We start from the raw sequence: 16,595 nt of genomic DNA on the forward strand, positions 1-16,595 counted from the left end.
GAAAGGGACAATGTTTAAAAATTGCCAACTGCAAATCCCACAATATCCAGAAATGTGTCTCCCGCTTTATCACTCCAAAAAACAACATTAGCTACATCCCTTAATATGTCAGCATGTTTTAATTAGTGTCAGAATGAGCACAAAATGTACTGCGATCAATTCTTGGTTAGATAATGCTCTTACCTCACGTATACATTTTCTTACAGGTCAGTGGTTCTAGTTTCTGGCAGTTAATGTTCACAGATGTGTCCCTGGAGTCACGTTCATCTACCACCCACACTTTTCTCTTCTTTATGCCTGTCCAAAGACATTTCACTTAATTATAATTTAATACAAGCTGCATTAGTTGCTGTGTTGATTGAGACATACACACACTAGCATCTGATATTAATAGAGAAAGTCACTGCACTAGTAGTTTGGCTCTGTTGGACAGAAATGTGTTAAGACTGAAACTTGAAGTGCATCAGGAAACCACAGTGGCCTTCACATACCAGAAAGGATGCTGTTCTAGCTTCACAAATATGGAACTCACACTTGTCCATTTGTGTTGCTACAGTAACATGGCAAATGGCAGCCTCCAAGTACTTAAAACAAGTCTTATTCCAAGGCTATAAAAAACAAACATTTTATGTTTTAAAGCAATTGCCCTCCTAAACGTTACACACTGGACCTTATATTTGAGTTCATATCCCAGATAGAATGTGGGTGGGGCCACGTCTGGCTTTCATCTGACCCAGACAAAATGGATGTGAGCCCACAGGTGAAATGTGCAAATGTGCCCCAGATATCCTTAAACAAGTGTGGGCAACTATATGTGATGATCCTGGCAATCTGGGCCATATTTGGTGAAGATGTTGCACAATCGCTGACATGTAGCTCAGATTTGGCAAACGGAAGCAAGTGCCGTCATTCCACGCGGCATGCGAGCCAGAAGAAAATGCTGAAAATTGCTGTCCATGATTAACTATGTTTCCGTCAATAGTTTTACACCTGCTCCTCGTGCTTTTTCTCTGCAGGTTTAGGAAGGAGGAAATGTGGAAACCACCTCTATTTGCGCCAAACTACGCACTGCGTTCAGTGGTGTCTGTCTCCCTGTCACAGAGAGGTTTTAATTTAACATGTTGAATTGATATGAGATACATGAAAACAATATTGTGTTGATACATGCAAAAAAATATATAATAATTAATTAATTATAATAAATAATAGCAGGAAACCGGTGGATTGCCTTCTCCGGGTAGGGAATGACTCCTTGCCCCAGGTGAAGGAGTTCAAGTATCTCGGGGTCTTGTTCACGAGTGAGGGGACGAGGGAGCCGGAGATGGGCCGGAGAATCGGAGCGGCTGGTGCGGTACTGCATTCGCTTTACCGCACAGTTGTGACGAAAAGGGAGCTGAGCCGGAAGGCAAAGCTCTCGATCTACCGGTCAGTCTTCGTTCCCATCCTCACCTATGGTCATGAAGGTTGGGTCATGACCGAAAGAACGAGATCGCGGGTACAAGCGGCCGAAATGGGATTCCTCAGGAGAGTGGCTGGCTTTTCCCTTAGAGATAGGGTGAGAAGCTCGGTCATCCGGGGGGAGCTCGGAGTAGAACCGCTGCTCCTTCACGTTGAAAGGAGCCAGTTGAGGTGGTTCGGGCATCTGGTGAGGATGCCTCCTGGGCGCCTCCCAAGGGAGGTATATCAGGCACGTCCAGCTGGGAGGAGGCCTCGGGGTAGACCTAGGACAAGGTGGAGAGATTACATCTCCACTCTGGCCTGGGAACGCCTCGGGATCCCTCAGTCGGAGCTGGTCAATGCGGCTCAGGAAAAGGAAGTTTGGGGTCCCTTGCTGAAACTGCTGCCCCCGCGACCCGGCCCCGGATAAGCGGAGGATGATGATGATGATGATGATGATGAAATAATAGGTTTAACAAAATCATTTTAAAATGACATAATGGTGTGCATCCCCTCCTGTTTTTGTCACGTTATTATTATTAGTTCACCATTTTGTCAACATTTGCTTGTGCAAAAAATTCAAACCCTTTGATATTTGAACAGCACATTTTGAATATTTAAGATTACATGTAGTGCAGGGGGTGTTATCTCTTTGTTCTTGATGCCACATGTCTTGTAGGTAGAAACTTACTAAGGACCCCCCCCCCCCCCCACACACACACCCTCATCAGTCACTTACAACACAACACAACACAACACCATCTGTGGTCAAATATTCCACCTTTAAAACCATCACCATCGCTGTGGTTTACAGATGAACTAGATCTGGCTGAGTGTCTGCTTTTGCAATAAACACCGCTTGCTTGTCTTTTGTGGTCGTCCCAAAGAACATCAAAGATGGAGTCGTTGTAAATTTAGAGCAGCTGTGTCCTCTCGTAAAAAGTGTAAAAAAAATCTACCATCTCTCTTCTTTGTAGACGAATACGTTGCAGCAGACGCACAACACGGGCATGGATTTGCTCAGTAGCCTGCGTGTCTCTCTTTGTATTTAGCTATATATTTATTGGAAATCAGTACGCTGTGTCTGGGTCCTGCTGCCAACACAAAGATGTCATCTCACAGATGAAATTAGTCTTTCTGATGACAATGTGTCGTCAGTATGCCTCGCTCTGCTCTTTTTTCCCAGTGTACGCCTTTGTATGTGATATGAGCGGAGAAATACAATCAGTAGCGAACACTTTTGACGATGTCAACAATCACACATTTTCTCATAAAATGCGTGGGGCTCCTCGGAGCGTGCTTATTTTTAGGCGCAACAGTGGGAGTTATAGTCTGTCCAGTAACGAGTGGCAAGCAAAGTGGGTAACCTGGTTTCTCTGAGACACAAAAAGAATCGTGTGAATCCCCAGTGAGCATTAAGACTCCAGAGCCAATGCAGACTTTCTATCCCTCCTGTTCCGGCAAGCATTTCTCCAGTGTCCCCGTCGAGGTCCTTTCTAGTGTCTAGTGATTTTTTTACTATAACTTTAGAGACCCTCTGTCACGCTGACACATTCAGCTATTCTGCTCTCTCTCTCACACACACACACCCATGTCCGTATTACGTAAAATGATGCCTCTGTGGTCGGTGCGTTGCCTTGACTGGACACGGAGCGAGTGCGTGGTCACATTACACTGCAGTTACATCACATTCCTTCAGTCTCCTAAGCAACAAGGTCTTCTCTCGAACAACAAAAGCAACACAGCCCTTTTATGGCAACCTCCAGGTACACAGTGTTCAAGGTCTCTCCACGTCAAACACAGAAAAAGTCCCCTTTCGCATGATTGCAATCCTACTGTATGCTGCTGTGCAAAGGCGGATGTGTTCGGTGCAGTCGGTGGGTGTTGCAAACAGCCAGGACAAGGAGGTGGGAGGTGTGAGTTTCTTGCTTTTTCAGAGAAAGTAAAGCAGAGGTCAGAAAGAGGTGAGGATGCTTTTTTTTCCCCATGAAAGAGAACAAAGGGAAAGACAAAATTCTGATAAAGAGGATTGAGAACCTTGGTTGCAGGTTGGCCGAGAGTAAAAACAGTGGTTCTAGATGTATAATAAAGTAAAGAGAGAAACGTTTGAGTAACTGACTGACACCATACAGAAGATGTTTTACACGACGGGTGCATGTGTTTGTGTTGGTGTATGAGCTCCTGCCTCCAAGGTTCCCAACCGTGTTATCTCCTGAAGGTAATGGAGGCGGCGATGAAATGATCTCAGCTTTGTTTGGCGCAGAATTATCTGCCAATTGTAGCCAGTCATGTGGCCTTTTCCACCGCACCATCAATCTGATTGTTGGAATCTGGTTCCTGCTGGCTGGACATAAAGGCCAGACTCGGGACAGCTGCTTGTCCATCAAATATTGGACGATTGCTGTTATTTCTCACTTTTTAAATAAAAAAAAACGAAAAAGGAGATTGTGTCGCTCTGTGCTCGAGTCTGGAGCCAAACACATTTATCAAGGAACACTTCAAAAACCAGCCTCTCATTTATTCTGCCGAGCCCGGGGACATATTTCAGGGAAAGTAATTTACAGCAGTCGCCAGTTGTGACTTGTATGCATCTCCTGGAAAATGGTCATTATCTCCGGTTTTCACGCAGAATGGGTGATTGCAAAATTAAAATTTTTGCACATCTGCTGCATGAATAAAAATATCCCACACAGTCTTGACTTATTTAAGGGCCAGGCTTACATGGAAAAAGAGACGGGCAAATATTTTAGAAAGCATAGCAGTACACCGTTCCCTTTTTTTATAATCTCCGTCCCCTTCTTCCTTCACCCCTTGTGACCCTTAAACGCTGTCTATGAATATTCCATCAGCCAGCAGAGCATCTGCTCTCCCCCTTCATTTAGTAATTCAGTCTGTGAGTAGCTTACATAAACATCCAGATTTATGGATATGAACGTTATCATGGCATAAGTGTGTGGATTCACAGCGAGGAGGAAACCGAGTGGCAGGAAACGCACAAAATGAGAGGGAAAATGTGGCATCGTGGGGAAACGGAATAGCTTTTGCATAAATTAGATGTGTGAATGATGTCAGTGCTGTTTCCAGGCAGGACACTTTCCCACTCCTGTACGTGCGTGTGCATTTTGTCACTGCCCACCGATGGTGACACTGCAGAGTGAGATAAATGACCTCGTAGTCTCTTTTTTGAAACAGGGGCACGGATGCTCAAAGGAAACTACGGCTTTATCAAGCTGTGGCACAGCATATGTCAGAAAAATCACAATGAGATATTTTAAAATTGTTCAGAGTGGAATAGGAAGGTTCAATCACTTTAAAGGCACTTAGAGCATGCAAAAGTAATGCAAAAGGAAGATTCTGGACCTCAGAGCGCTGATTTAATCTATGTTTTGATCAATTTTACATAATTGCCCCCTTGACGCCGTCGCTGCCAGAACATCAGTACCAGACAGCGCAAACATCACCATCAAGGACTCAAAGTACTTGCTGTTGGTACCATCCTGGTTCAGCTGATGCACAGTTAATGCTCAGGTAAGAGGCGAAGCACACATTCTCTGTGGTAATAGCAAGGCAGCCCCATACTGTAGAGCTGTTATGTCAAAACAAACAAAAGAAAGCACATTTGCCTTTGAGTCATATTTGTCACCTTTTCTTTCAAAGGCGAGCGACATCGCTGAGATATCCCTGTATCCTGCTGTATGCTATATGTTGTCTTTTGTTGACTGACTTCCATCTGCCGAGGGTTTTTTAAATGTTTCTGTGTGTGTACTATTATAGTCAGAGGAAGAACAAGAAAGCTGTTACTTTTTTAAAAAAGAGAACAGTTTGTTCTTTTCAATGTTGTTACTTGTTGTTGTTTGTCACAGGTCTCATTTCGAGATTCAGTCGATGAAAAAAGTGAAGTTTCAGGCCTCAAATGTTCCCAAAACAAGGACGTCATGTGCATGTTTTGTTTTCATTTATATCCATTAGTCCAACTACTCTATTAACCAGGCTTATTTGGGTCTCAGGGAGTAGGTTTTCTACTTCAAAGTAACCAACAGTTAGTCATAGGACGGACAGATAGACTATACATGACCCACAAAGCTGCAGAGAGGCGGGCCCACAACCTGTGAAATGCCCTCAAGGATGACAGGTTAAACCAGTAGCGTTAGTAGGCTTTAAAGCAAGGGCTATCGAACACAAAATGACGTGGGAGCAAATGAGTGTCTCGTCAAGAGGGGTACAGAAGAAAAAAAAAGCAGGCAATAGCGGGTGGGTAATATGAGCTTAAAATTCTAACACGATATTCCATCATGATTTTTGCAAACAACGATACGCATGATGACATTTCAAAGTGCTTTGATATAGAAGTGATGTATACTTCATAATGAAAACATATATATGATGCAAAATGAATCTTTTAATCATCATACACAGACAGAAATACATCTCAAATTAAGTAAAGAATAACATGGACTGAATGTTGTGCATTTAATGTTGTGATAATTACAACAGAATGTCTTCTTGTTTCTATTATAATAATATTACAAGCAAAAGTATTTAGTATCATATGTTTAGAGGAAGAGAAGTGTAGAGGAAGAGAATGTAATCTATGGGGGGGGATACTAAATTATATAACATTTATATTAACAGCCTGCAAATTTCAATGACTGATGATTTGTTTACTGATCTGAGAGCAATGAGGGGAAAAATGGAATCAAAAATGCAAACAATGTTCTTTCCCAGGTTAATAAGTAGCATCATCCAGAAGTTAGTTTGAACTCGTTTTGCTGACAACAATTTTACCTGCGAGTCCCGATCCCTGAATTCATTCAGCAGAGAAGAACACTTCCTCTGTTCTGTCCAAAAGTGCCAGTGCTCCAAGACTGATTGCATCAAACACACACACACACACACACACACACACACACACGCACACACACTTTTGACACACTGAAGGAATTACTTAAGAGCTGCACTTCTCAAGGTCGCCTGGCACAATGCAGGTCCAAAAAACACTCCCCTAAACTCTACAAATGAAATGAACACTTGAAGGGTGTGACTCTGCTAAACCTTTTGTGACGGTGATTCAACGTCAGCAAACCAGGCAAAGAAAACACATTTTTATATAACTGAACGTTGTCCTTGCAAGACATAATATTATTATTATTATTATGACTTTGAAACAGAATTAGACTAAAAAGCCATTTTGTCTTGAGACTCAGCACATCATGTCTGAGGAAAAACTGCACAAACAGCACTCATCAGCACATAACATACATTATACAACAGCGTCAAGCATGGAGGAGCTCGCTGTGCTCCCGTTTCAAAGTGTTGGGGAGAAGAAAAAAAAAACAACAAAAAAAAAAACTATGATTAACGAGGGCAGAAAAACAACAAAACAAGCCCAGACCCATGAGACTGTAAAGCAGCACAGTGGTTATGCGATTGGTGATTAGAAGGTAGGATAAAGCCATGATTCACGTCCTTAAATTAGCGCCGCCAGACAGGACCCCCTGGATATAAAGATGGAGGGTGGGCTGAATACTTGAAATGAAGTGGACGTAATCAACTGACGTCTGAAGCTGGATGTGAAACGGGAGGGGGGGAAAAAACAGAGTTCTTAATGTAACCTGCTGACCTCTGATAAAGGTCACTGCAGAGACACTGACAGTGATTGAGTTTAATAAGCAGGCTTCTCTTAACGTGTGAAATAAAGGCATGGATCAAAGGTCTGAATTAGTGCTGGTATCTACCTATTTACAGGCTGTGTCCCAATGCATGAGACATATCTGGATGAAGCTGAGTACAGACTGGTTCTCTGTCAATAATACACTCTAATTACTGTGAAATATACAATCATCTCTCTATTCTAGCTGTTTATGATCTGTATCACATACTTAAAATACATGGGTTACAGTTTCTTTGGCCTGTTTTTAGAAGTGATGAAATGGCTGGAAATGAAAAATAATCAGGCTTAAAAGAGAGTTTCCTTATAACAATGCCATTTAATTTCATCACAAAATTGAAATAACAGCAATATATTGCCCAGCCTTAGTGTGAGTATCAAAATACTTTTATAAATGATACCACTTCCCTAAAACCAGTGACAAAAAAAAAAACACCCTCTGCATTTCAGCACCATGTCGCTGTCCACTCTTATTCCACCCTGAGGACAAGAACAGGCCTCACACTTCATACACGGCTTGTTATCTAAGGAGACTCAACATTACATGTGAATCATGATACCGAGAACCTCCACATGCAAGTTTCTCCCATGATGCTTTCACGATACGCCAGAAATGTTCCCATCAGCCCTGTTAGCACACTCTCCTTTAAGGGCTGTGTCCACGCGAAAACATGTCTAGGTGAATCTTTTTTTATCGTAACGGTGTTTTTTGGAAACGAGTCCCAGAGTGTTTTCATGTAGACAACCAATACGCTACTTTAGGAAAGCAATGATGTCTTGCGCTGGCATTCACTGTTGCTATCTTCGTCGTCATTGTGTTTTGAGATTGATTGGTCTTTTCTCTTTATGGTAACTTTTATTTTTGTTCCTTTATTTCCTTCCTCTCCTCTGTGATTATTTACAATATACTAAAAAAAGTTTTTGCTAACAGCGCACATGCTCTATGCGCATGCTCAACATCTCCTTCTCTGTTTTTGGTGTAGTTACAGCGCCGCTTACAGGCCTGGCATATGTACTACAGCGTTTGTGGATTTCCTGAAACAATGCCATGTTTCCGGAGAACTTAGACTGCCTTTTTTTAGCAGCTGTTTTGCTTTACTAGCACAATGTTGCTGTTGACTCTGTTTGCCTTGAAATAAAAACAAATGCAGCGCAGGAATGTCACCGGATGACACAAGCTGATGGGCCTAATCAGCCTCTGACCCTGGTTTAAATGTAGATGACATTTGTTAATGTCCAGAGGTCACACACTACATGTGTATGGATAGTTTACGTACATTTTGATGTAAAACAATTGATTTTTCAAATTCAGTTGTGGTGTTCTCAGAAAAGGCTGCATTAGCTGAGATGTTCCTGTTCCGTGTAACTCTCGGATGTTAACATGAGGCGATGAAAACAGGCCAGAGAACAAATACCCAACAGATGTAGTTGTCGGCTGACAGTATGTGCTGCAGCTGACCGTGCTCTCCATCAACTCAGAGCTGAAGTTGGAGGCTGCCCGCGGTCAGAGCATCCCTCTGTCTCTGTCTCTGCGAGGCTGATGCTGCCAAAGCCACAGCTCCGAGCACACGCGTCTCCTTTAAGGAGATGTGTGCATCAGCTGTGGTCCCTGCTAAGAAAACTGCGCGTGTAATAAATAATCACAAAGGATGGTGACGCGCATTTAATATTTAATACTTCACGTTTGGCTCATTTGGAAACGATGTTGTTTTAATGCTCTGCTGGTGCGAGGATGAAAACATGGCTGGGTCTATAAATCCAGTTTGCTCCGTGTCTTCTTTTTTTTTTTCCTCCCAGCAGCAAACATTGTAGCCATCACCAATACACTGCTCGTATTATAATAAAGATGATAACTCACGCGCTACAGCTGCTTGATGTGTTGATGCCATCGTTCGGGGAGGGAATGAGAGGGAGGAGTGGGCAGAGCGACCCCTCCGGAAAAAAGCGCTCTCTTCCCCGCTGTGTCCCGGTAAAAACAATAAAGAAGCCCGCTGACAGTGTCCGCTGGTCCGCTCCTGTCTCCTCCTGCGCTCCTGTGGCAGGGACGAGCGGTATGCGCCTGTAGCTGCTGCTCTGCAGGACTGAAAAGCTCAACTCACATCATCGCACACCGTGGAGTGGAGCTCCACTCGTGTGGGATGACGGGATGATGTCGCGGGAATAGCGTCAGGCTCCGGTTTTAACGAGAACATCGATGTAGCTCCCTACTGAGTCACGCTGTAATTCAGAGCGAGGGCCACAACAACTTTCATTTCCATTTTCATTCAAGTGTACAAACCATAGATATATAGACTTTAAATAATACATAACACACATAATATACTTCATCACACTAAAAATGGAAAAGCAATAGCTCTCATAATTCCCATAAACTCTACTCATAATAGAATAACTCATAATAAAACCTCTTAAAATTGGAAGATGATTCTTTTTGCCAAAAAGAAGAACATATTAATTAACAGAATGTGCTAAAATCATTAATTTTTGTTATATCTTTTTTATGAAAATTATGGTATATTAGCTCTCTGCTCTCTTGTGTGTTCTTGTTAAGTGATTTTCCCACAGACGTGGTTACTAAAAGCGTGAAAAGAGCAAATATCCATTTATAGCTCAAGCATACACATATACCATATGCATGCGAACAATCCAACAGTTTACATTTAAAGCCACATGGCTCGTACAATACATGTATCATCTAATGTGAAAACTCTTCACACCTCCTGTTTTCCAGACTGTGAAAAAAAAAATGTCTGTATGTGACCAGAACTTGCAAAGTCTCCACTTTTGCTTAAATGGGCAAGTGTCAGAAACTGGAAACACAATGTTTAATCCCTATTGTAGCAATTTTTTGTCCTTAATCTTTTAAACTTTCTTAAAAATTTGAATTTTTATTGGGAAATGGTCTTCTTTAATATATCATTTCTAATCCAGGTCAATCTTTATTCAGTAAGCACAGCATGATCCAAAATAACATTTTAGGATAGAATTAGATGGGATTATCTGTGAGATATTTGAGATAAAATGTGTTAATGAGGAAAGGAAAGTAAGAGAAAGGAAGAGAAAGGAAAGGATCTTTATTGTCATTATACATCTGAAATTGTGAGGTCAGATGGAGGGTTGAGTGTGGTTTTACATACAGAGCATCCATTAATCATGTGACTTAAATCCTTGAAGTTTTTTTGTTTTTTTTGTTAAATACAGTTTAATGTTTAATTAATGTTTGAGTCCATGTTGGAGTCATAATTTCTTAATTCCAACTTGAGAATCAGGACTTGTGTTCGACTTGAGCAGTACGAACACTGCCTGATTTTCAAACATATGTTTGTTGAACTTTTTCTTAGCAAAGCACAGAAGAAAACAACACAATACAGACATTCAAGCAAAACAAAATAAAACAGACAACCCATTACAAAACAAAATAAGTTCAAATGAAGATAAATACATGTTTTGATGGTGGGAGGAAACCAGAGAGCACGGTGGAAACCCACGCAGACACAGGGAGAACATGCAATCTCCACACAGAAAGGTCCCAGACCGGGAATCAAACCCGGCACCTTGTTGTTGTGAGGCAACACTGCTAACCACTACATCACCATGCTACCCTGTTGTTGTGAAAAGATGTGATCAGTGAAGCAATTATACTTGGATGCATGTTATTGATGTAGTACAGTGAACTACAGCTTCTATTTCATGCAGCATCCAAAATTAAATTACAATATTTCTCAGATTTAAGCTTCACTGATGGAGGCAAAACATTTTTCAGTCATTATAAATTGAGAGTCTGATGGAAGGAGGTGATATTCCAAGTGCAGCTTGGTCACAGTCTGTTTTGTCTGAACCAACTTCTGCAATCTCCCCGACTGTCTGCATAAAGATACTAGAAGGTAGAAGAAGGTCACCAATCCCATCTGAAATACTGAATCTTATGACTGTGTAGAGTCCACAGACCCATAAAAAGTCTTAATAGAAATCAGGAAGAAAATCTCCAGGTGCATCCTTCTACTGTCAATGTCAAGTTTCCCGTGGGAGCAGATGTGAGTGATGGATTCATCATCGATGCCTGAGCCTCTGGAAACACTTTCCTCCACCTTCTGTCTACATTTACTGCAAGGTACATGTACGTGCCTCACCGATCCCATCTTTTCACAACTTTCCCAGACACTGGTGTTTCGCAATAAACCCAAGACGGCTGCGTCATCTGAGAATTTGATGACACCGTTAGAATGAATGGTTGGTGTGCAGGAGAGCAAAGATGACTCGCATCAATGACGTGCACAGCCATAAACTTTATATATAGATATACTTTGGGAATTTAATCATTTGTAGCATTTCTGTCGCACTGTTTTTAATATCATTACAGTGACACAGCATTATCTGCCCTCATCACGTCATATATTATCACTGTTAAGGCATAAAAGCCTATTATTATGTAGTGTTACATTAATTCACTCAAAGAGTATTGACTCTAACCAAATAACCTTATTTCTCTGTCTTATTTCTTAATTGTTGAGTCATTTTTTTTCTGATACAAACAGTCTGACTAATACAGGTGACTAATATGCAACACAGTATGTATTGAACAGGTTATAAGGGTTGAAACGCTTTGTTTATCCATTGATAAACTGATTGATAAAATGTCTCCTTCTGTGCAGCGGCCTCATGCTGATTCATGTGGAGCAATATAGTACAAAAACAACTGTGTTATCAATCTTTTATATTAGTTTTAAATGACACGTGGTGATGCATGTGCGCTTGAAATGTGTTTATTGGAAAACGGAGTTTAAACGGTGGTTTAATCACAATAATTTGAATTAAAAGATAATTTAAGGAAGGTTATGGATTCTTTCGAGGATGCTGCTGTGTAAAACTCTGGATATACATTTCTACAGATGTGGCTTTTGTTTCTACCTAGACATTTTCTTGGTCCGTTTTGGACCGACAACAGACATGTGGGTGTTTCTTATATAACATATCCTACATAAGAGCTGGGTTTTTTTTACACTGATTCATTCACGTTATTCACTGCTGCTTATTCTTTCTGGTTCTGACACCAGGCCAGCAAACAGTGGGCAGAAGAAAGAGGGAAAAATCGTCACTGCGAAGGCTTCAGGCAACACATGAAGTCTGCTATAAAAGAAGTGATGCAAACACAACCCGCTCATAAAGCAGCAACAGTGATTCACTTCACTGCGCCGCTTACTCTGTTTACGGCTCCATCTTTCATCCCCAACAAATAAATTCCTTTTAAAGAAACATTAGGTTGACGTTTGATCTTAAACTTTAACATGTCTCAAGTCTTAATTGTGTTTTGTAAATGCTAAAGAGATGTATATTTAAAGAAAAACAGCTTGAGGAGAAACACAACAGTTCTGTAAATGTCAGAAATGTACAGCGTTTTCGTGCCATAGCTCAAAGGCTCAGTACATTTACAAATCAATAGAATATAAATGTTACTTAAAGGTTACAAAGATTGTTCCTGTTATACAACAAGACTGAGTATATCATTAAAAATGATTTAAAAAATCACCATGTGGAGATTTGAAAGAACTGGACCAAGTGTTGTTGACCTTGGCCTTTGATTTTTCAGCTTTTCAGTGATTTCTATTGAAGCACAGTTTTTTGTTCAGTTAAATTCATGTTCATATTTTTCTTGCACTTGTGTCTTTGTTCGCTCTCGGCAGTTCCTTTCCAAAGATTACAATGACCTCCATTCACTGGCTTGATTAGAGGAACCTTGTCGCTCCTGCCTTTTTCTTACTTATTGCAGCCATCAGTCATCACTTCATGAATAGGAGCTCTGATTACAGACAAACTGTTCAAATGTATCAGGGTTGATTGAATATTTAACAATTTTATTATTCAGTATGGGAGAATGTGATGTTGCATCGTGTGAAGTGCTAAATGAACTGGCCTGAGGTCTGTCTAATGGACCATTCAGTGCTCCACAGGAGTGAGAGGAAATTTCCATATGGGACTTGTTGTCTGCTGTCTCACTCTTGAACCGCTATGCCCCTGATAAAGTGTCCTGTTCTATCCTGCTGTGAGGAAAGGGAGCTTACCACTGCTGGGAATATAGGCAGAAAATAGAGAGCGGAAAAGTACTGGGGGCAAACAAATAACCCCATCCCCCCCACCCCCAACTCCGCTATACCCATTCCCTGCACCCAACCCCTGACCAGTTTAGAAATGGCCCATTAGCTGTGTCTCTAAGACGCAACAGGACAGCATTTGGCAAACATTCTATCCATTGGTTTGTTAAAGGTACACTTGCAGAGACATTGTCATTCAGTGATGTCCTGATATGACTTCTTTTTTTTTTTTTTTTTTTTTACTTGTTCCATCACCAAACCTCATGATATCTGCTAATCCTGAGTATTGATCTGGGTCTCCACTAAAATCAGGATTACTAAACCACAACTAAAGCGAACTACTAGCTGGTTTGCATTAGTTGTTTACTCTTGTGCTCTTTTCCCCACATTACAAATCTGCATACAACACATGAATCAATGTTGATCTCTCAATAATGATCTTTGCTTGTTGTTACTGATACATATGGAGTGTTAATGTAGGAGCCATATATTCATCTGTACTTTCTGGGTTTATTCCTCCTGAACATCAGGGGGGCGTAACGGTAAAGGCCGCGGCTGGCCAGAAGAAATTTAAGTTCATGTCACTGATCACAGCTTTTGACTGTCCTCGGAAGACCTGTGTGGGAAAGTAACGTCGCAGCAGAGTGTGGACAGTGTCAGTGTCAGTTTCTCAGAGTTACATGTCTGAACAATCTACCAACTGGCCGTCAGTATAGCGGCTGAATGTGGGACTTTAATATTCCATGTACAGTGAGTTTACTTGTACGATTATTGCTCAAGAAACAATGAAATTACTGGGGGAAAGCTCAGTGTGACAGAGGTAACTGAGAGTGAATGTGTTTGTGCGCGCACGCGCGTGTGTGTTCTTGTATGGGTATCTTTGTGAGGACCAACAACACCAGTAGGGAGGAGAAGACTTGGTTTCAGGGTTAGGGTGAGGGATTTAGTTGTGATGGTTAAGGGGTTAGGGTAGGAAATGCATTATGTCTATGAGAACCTTCAGCTGAGTGACACTTTCTTTTTTTATATATCTTCCCGCCTCACTTTCAAAGGACACGTTATGCCTAAAGGACACACACATTTAAATGCGTCGCATGACAAGTATCTTTTGCAGACATTTGCAGACGACTACGAGCAAAACACACACAAAAATGCAGACACTGTGTGTGTGTGTCATATTGACAGCTTTTATCACTGATGTTCTAAAGGATCAAAATAGCTTGCAGGTGTGACAAGATTAAACTATGTCAGAGCATGAATGCAGGTAGTGTAGTGCAATGAATGGGAAAGCGACCAAAGTGTGATTTGAAAATAATATAATTAAAATCTGTATTGTTCTTGTCTGGCAGGGATCAGCTAGTTTAATTATCCGCTGTCAGACAGCACAAGAGAAATAAAATATTACATTTCGTAGTGACATGTCATTCCAGGAAAGACTCACGTGACCTTTTCATGCCTTGTGCTTTCTTTTTTATACATTTTCTAATGTTTTCTTGTCATATGTGAGCTTATTTGTATTATTTCATGTGATTAAGGGCTCCACATGCGTCTAACTGGTGTGTTTGTAATTGTTTTATGCACTTTCTGTCAGAAATTGAACAGAGTCTGTCTCCAAAAGAGTCTGTGGTCCGGCCTTGGTTCTTTTACTCCACATAATGCAGAAAGTGTGACCCCCCATTGGTAATACTGACACATCCGTTGCTTACGTCACAGGAAATTTGACCTGGACACTCTGTTCCCTGACAAGCGTTTCTGTTTGAAACCATTGGTTGCACGTTTCAGGAGAATGATTCGCAGAGGGTGAACGTATGTCCTTCAAGAGAAAAGGGAGTAAACAAGCAACAGTGGGGCGTGTGACTGTGTTATCATGCAGCTGACGTCGTGAACGACACAAAGAAGCGCTTGTTTACTCCAAACTGAGCTCTTTTCCATGCCAAGCTCATACAGAGTTTGTGGAAATCAAAGGTGAAGACTGTGAACTCAAGCCAGGTTAAAAATGTGCCAACAACAGGAAGACAGTAGTGTTTGAACAAAGGCAAATCTTTCTCAAAAATGAAGACTGGAAAGATTCAGAACCTGGAGAAAACCTGGGAAAAGGTCTATGTCTCCAGGTGAAAGGCAAGGCAAGTTTATTTGTATAGCACCATTCTTACACAAGGCAATTCATAGTGCTTTACAGAAGCAAGTAAATACATTAAAACATTTTAAATCAAGCAGACAAGAATTTTTCATCTGTTCTGTGTTTGCCCTCCCTTATTTGTCCTCGATGTGAAAGTCACAGGGCTTACACTCCCACTCGACTCGACTCGACAAGTGCTCTTTACCCCCTTTAACTCAGAGAAACACCAAATAGAAAAAGCATCTGTTAACTTAAAATTCATAAAACATTGGAATGTAATTTAAAATCATTAAACATCAACAGTGGTGAAAATTGGCAATATCAGAAAGCTGCAGTAAACAGTAATGTTTTCAACCCTGATTTAAACAATCGAACAGTTTGTGCAGGTGTTCAGGGAGCTTGTTCCACAGGTGAGGACCATAGAAGCTAAATGCAGCTTCCCTCTGCTTGGTTCTGACCCTGGGGATGCTGAGTAAACCTGTCCCTGATGACCTGAGGGGTCTGGATGCTTCATACCCAACGAGCAGCTCTGACATGTATTTGGGCACAAGACCATTCAGTGACTTGTAGACCAGTAACAGGGTTTTAAACGTGATCCTTTGACACACAGGGAGCCAATGCAGGGATTTGGTCCATTTTCTTGCTGTTGCTCAGGACTCTGGCAGCAGACAAGGACACATTTACCTGTGCACCAGTAGCATATTGTCTGTCTTGTTATGAAAACACTTCACAATAAATGACGCAGAAACAATATTGAATGACCACTAGTTTGTCATTGTGTAGTGAACTATTGACCAACTGGTCATTATCTAATAATTAGTCAATAATCAGTTAATCCTTTGGTGACTTCCCTGTTTTAAATACTTATAATCCAAATGATGCGGCAAATGATGCAGCAAATATTGATTGGCACAGTTGTTGAAGTGCTGGACCACTTCAGGCCAAAACTTCTCCGTATTTGAAATGTCTAACTTTGTCAAACATAATTTACTGAGGAGATCATAAATGATAACATATCTTTTACTCTGTCATGGTTAGTTGAGAAGATGAAGGGATGGTAAAAATGTCCAAAGTCACTGTTGTACATGTCACAACCGTATTATTGTTGTTACTGGAAATTTATTACACAATCAGAAAAAGAAAAAAACACAAGTGTTTCCAGTCTGTAAACAATTCCAACAAACCCCGCCCCCCGGGGGATTCCTATTGGCCAGCAGGAGAACGTAAATAAACAGTTGCGCCCTGTGATTGGCTGGAGCTCCTGTGGATGTCCTGCAGCTGC

The 16,595-nt window shown here is 41.3% G+C and overlaps 1 protein-coding gene across 1 annotated transcript in view; it reads right to left on the bottom strand.

The window, feature by feature from the left end:
- tbkbp1 (TBK1 binding protein 1) overlaps positions 1 to 9,233 on the bottom strand; it is a 47,110-nt gene extending 37,877 nt beyond the window's left edge. Inside the window, exon 1 of the mRNA XM_058621234.1 lies at positions 8,964 to 9,233. The gene's annotated coding sequence lies outside the window, so the exon portion shown is untranslated. The remainder of the gene's footprint in view (positions 1 to 8,963) is intronic.
- Positions 9,234 to 16,595: the final 7,362 nt, after the last annotated feature.

The sequence above is a fragment of the Solea solea genome, chromosome 21 (assembly GCF_958295425.1).
Source record: "Solea solea chromosome 21, fSolSol10.1, whole genome shotgun sequence".
NCBI classification, from domain to species: Eukaryota; Metazoa; Chordata; class Actinopteri; order Pleuronectiformes; family Soleidae; genus Solea; species Solea solea.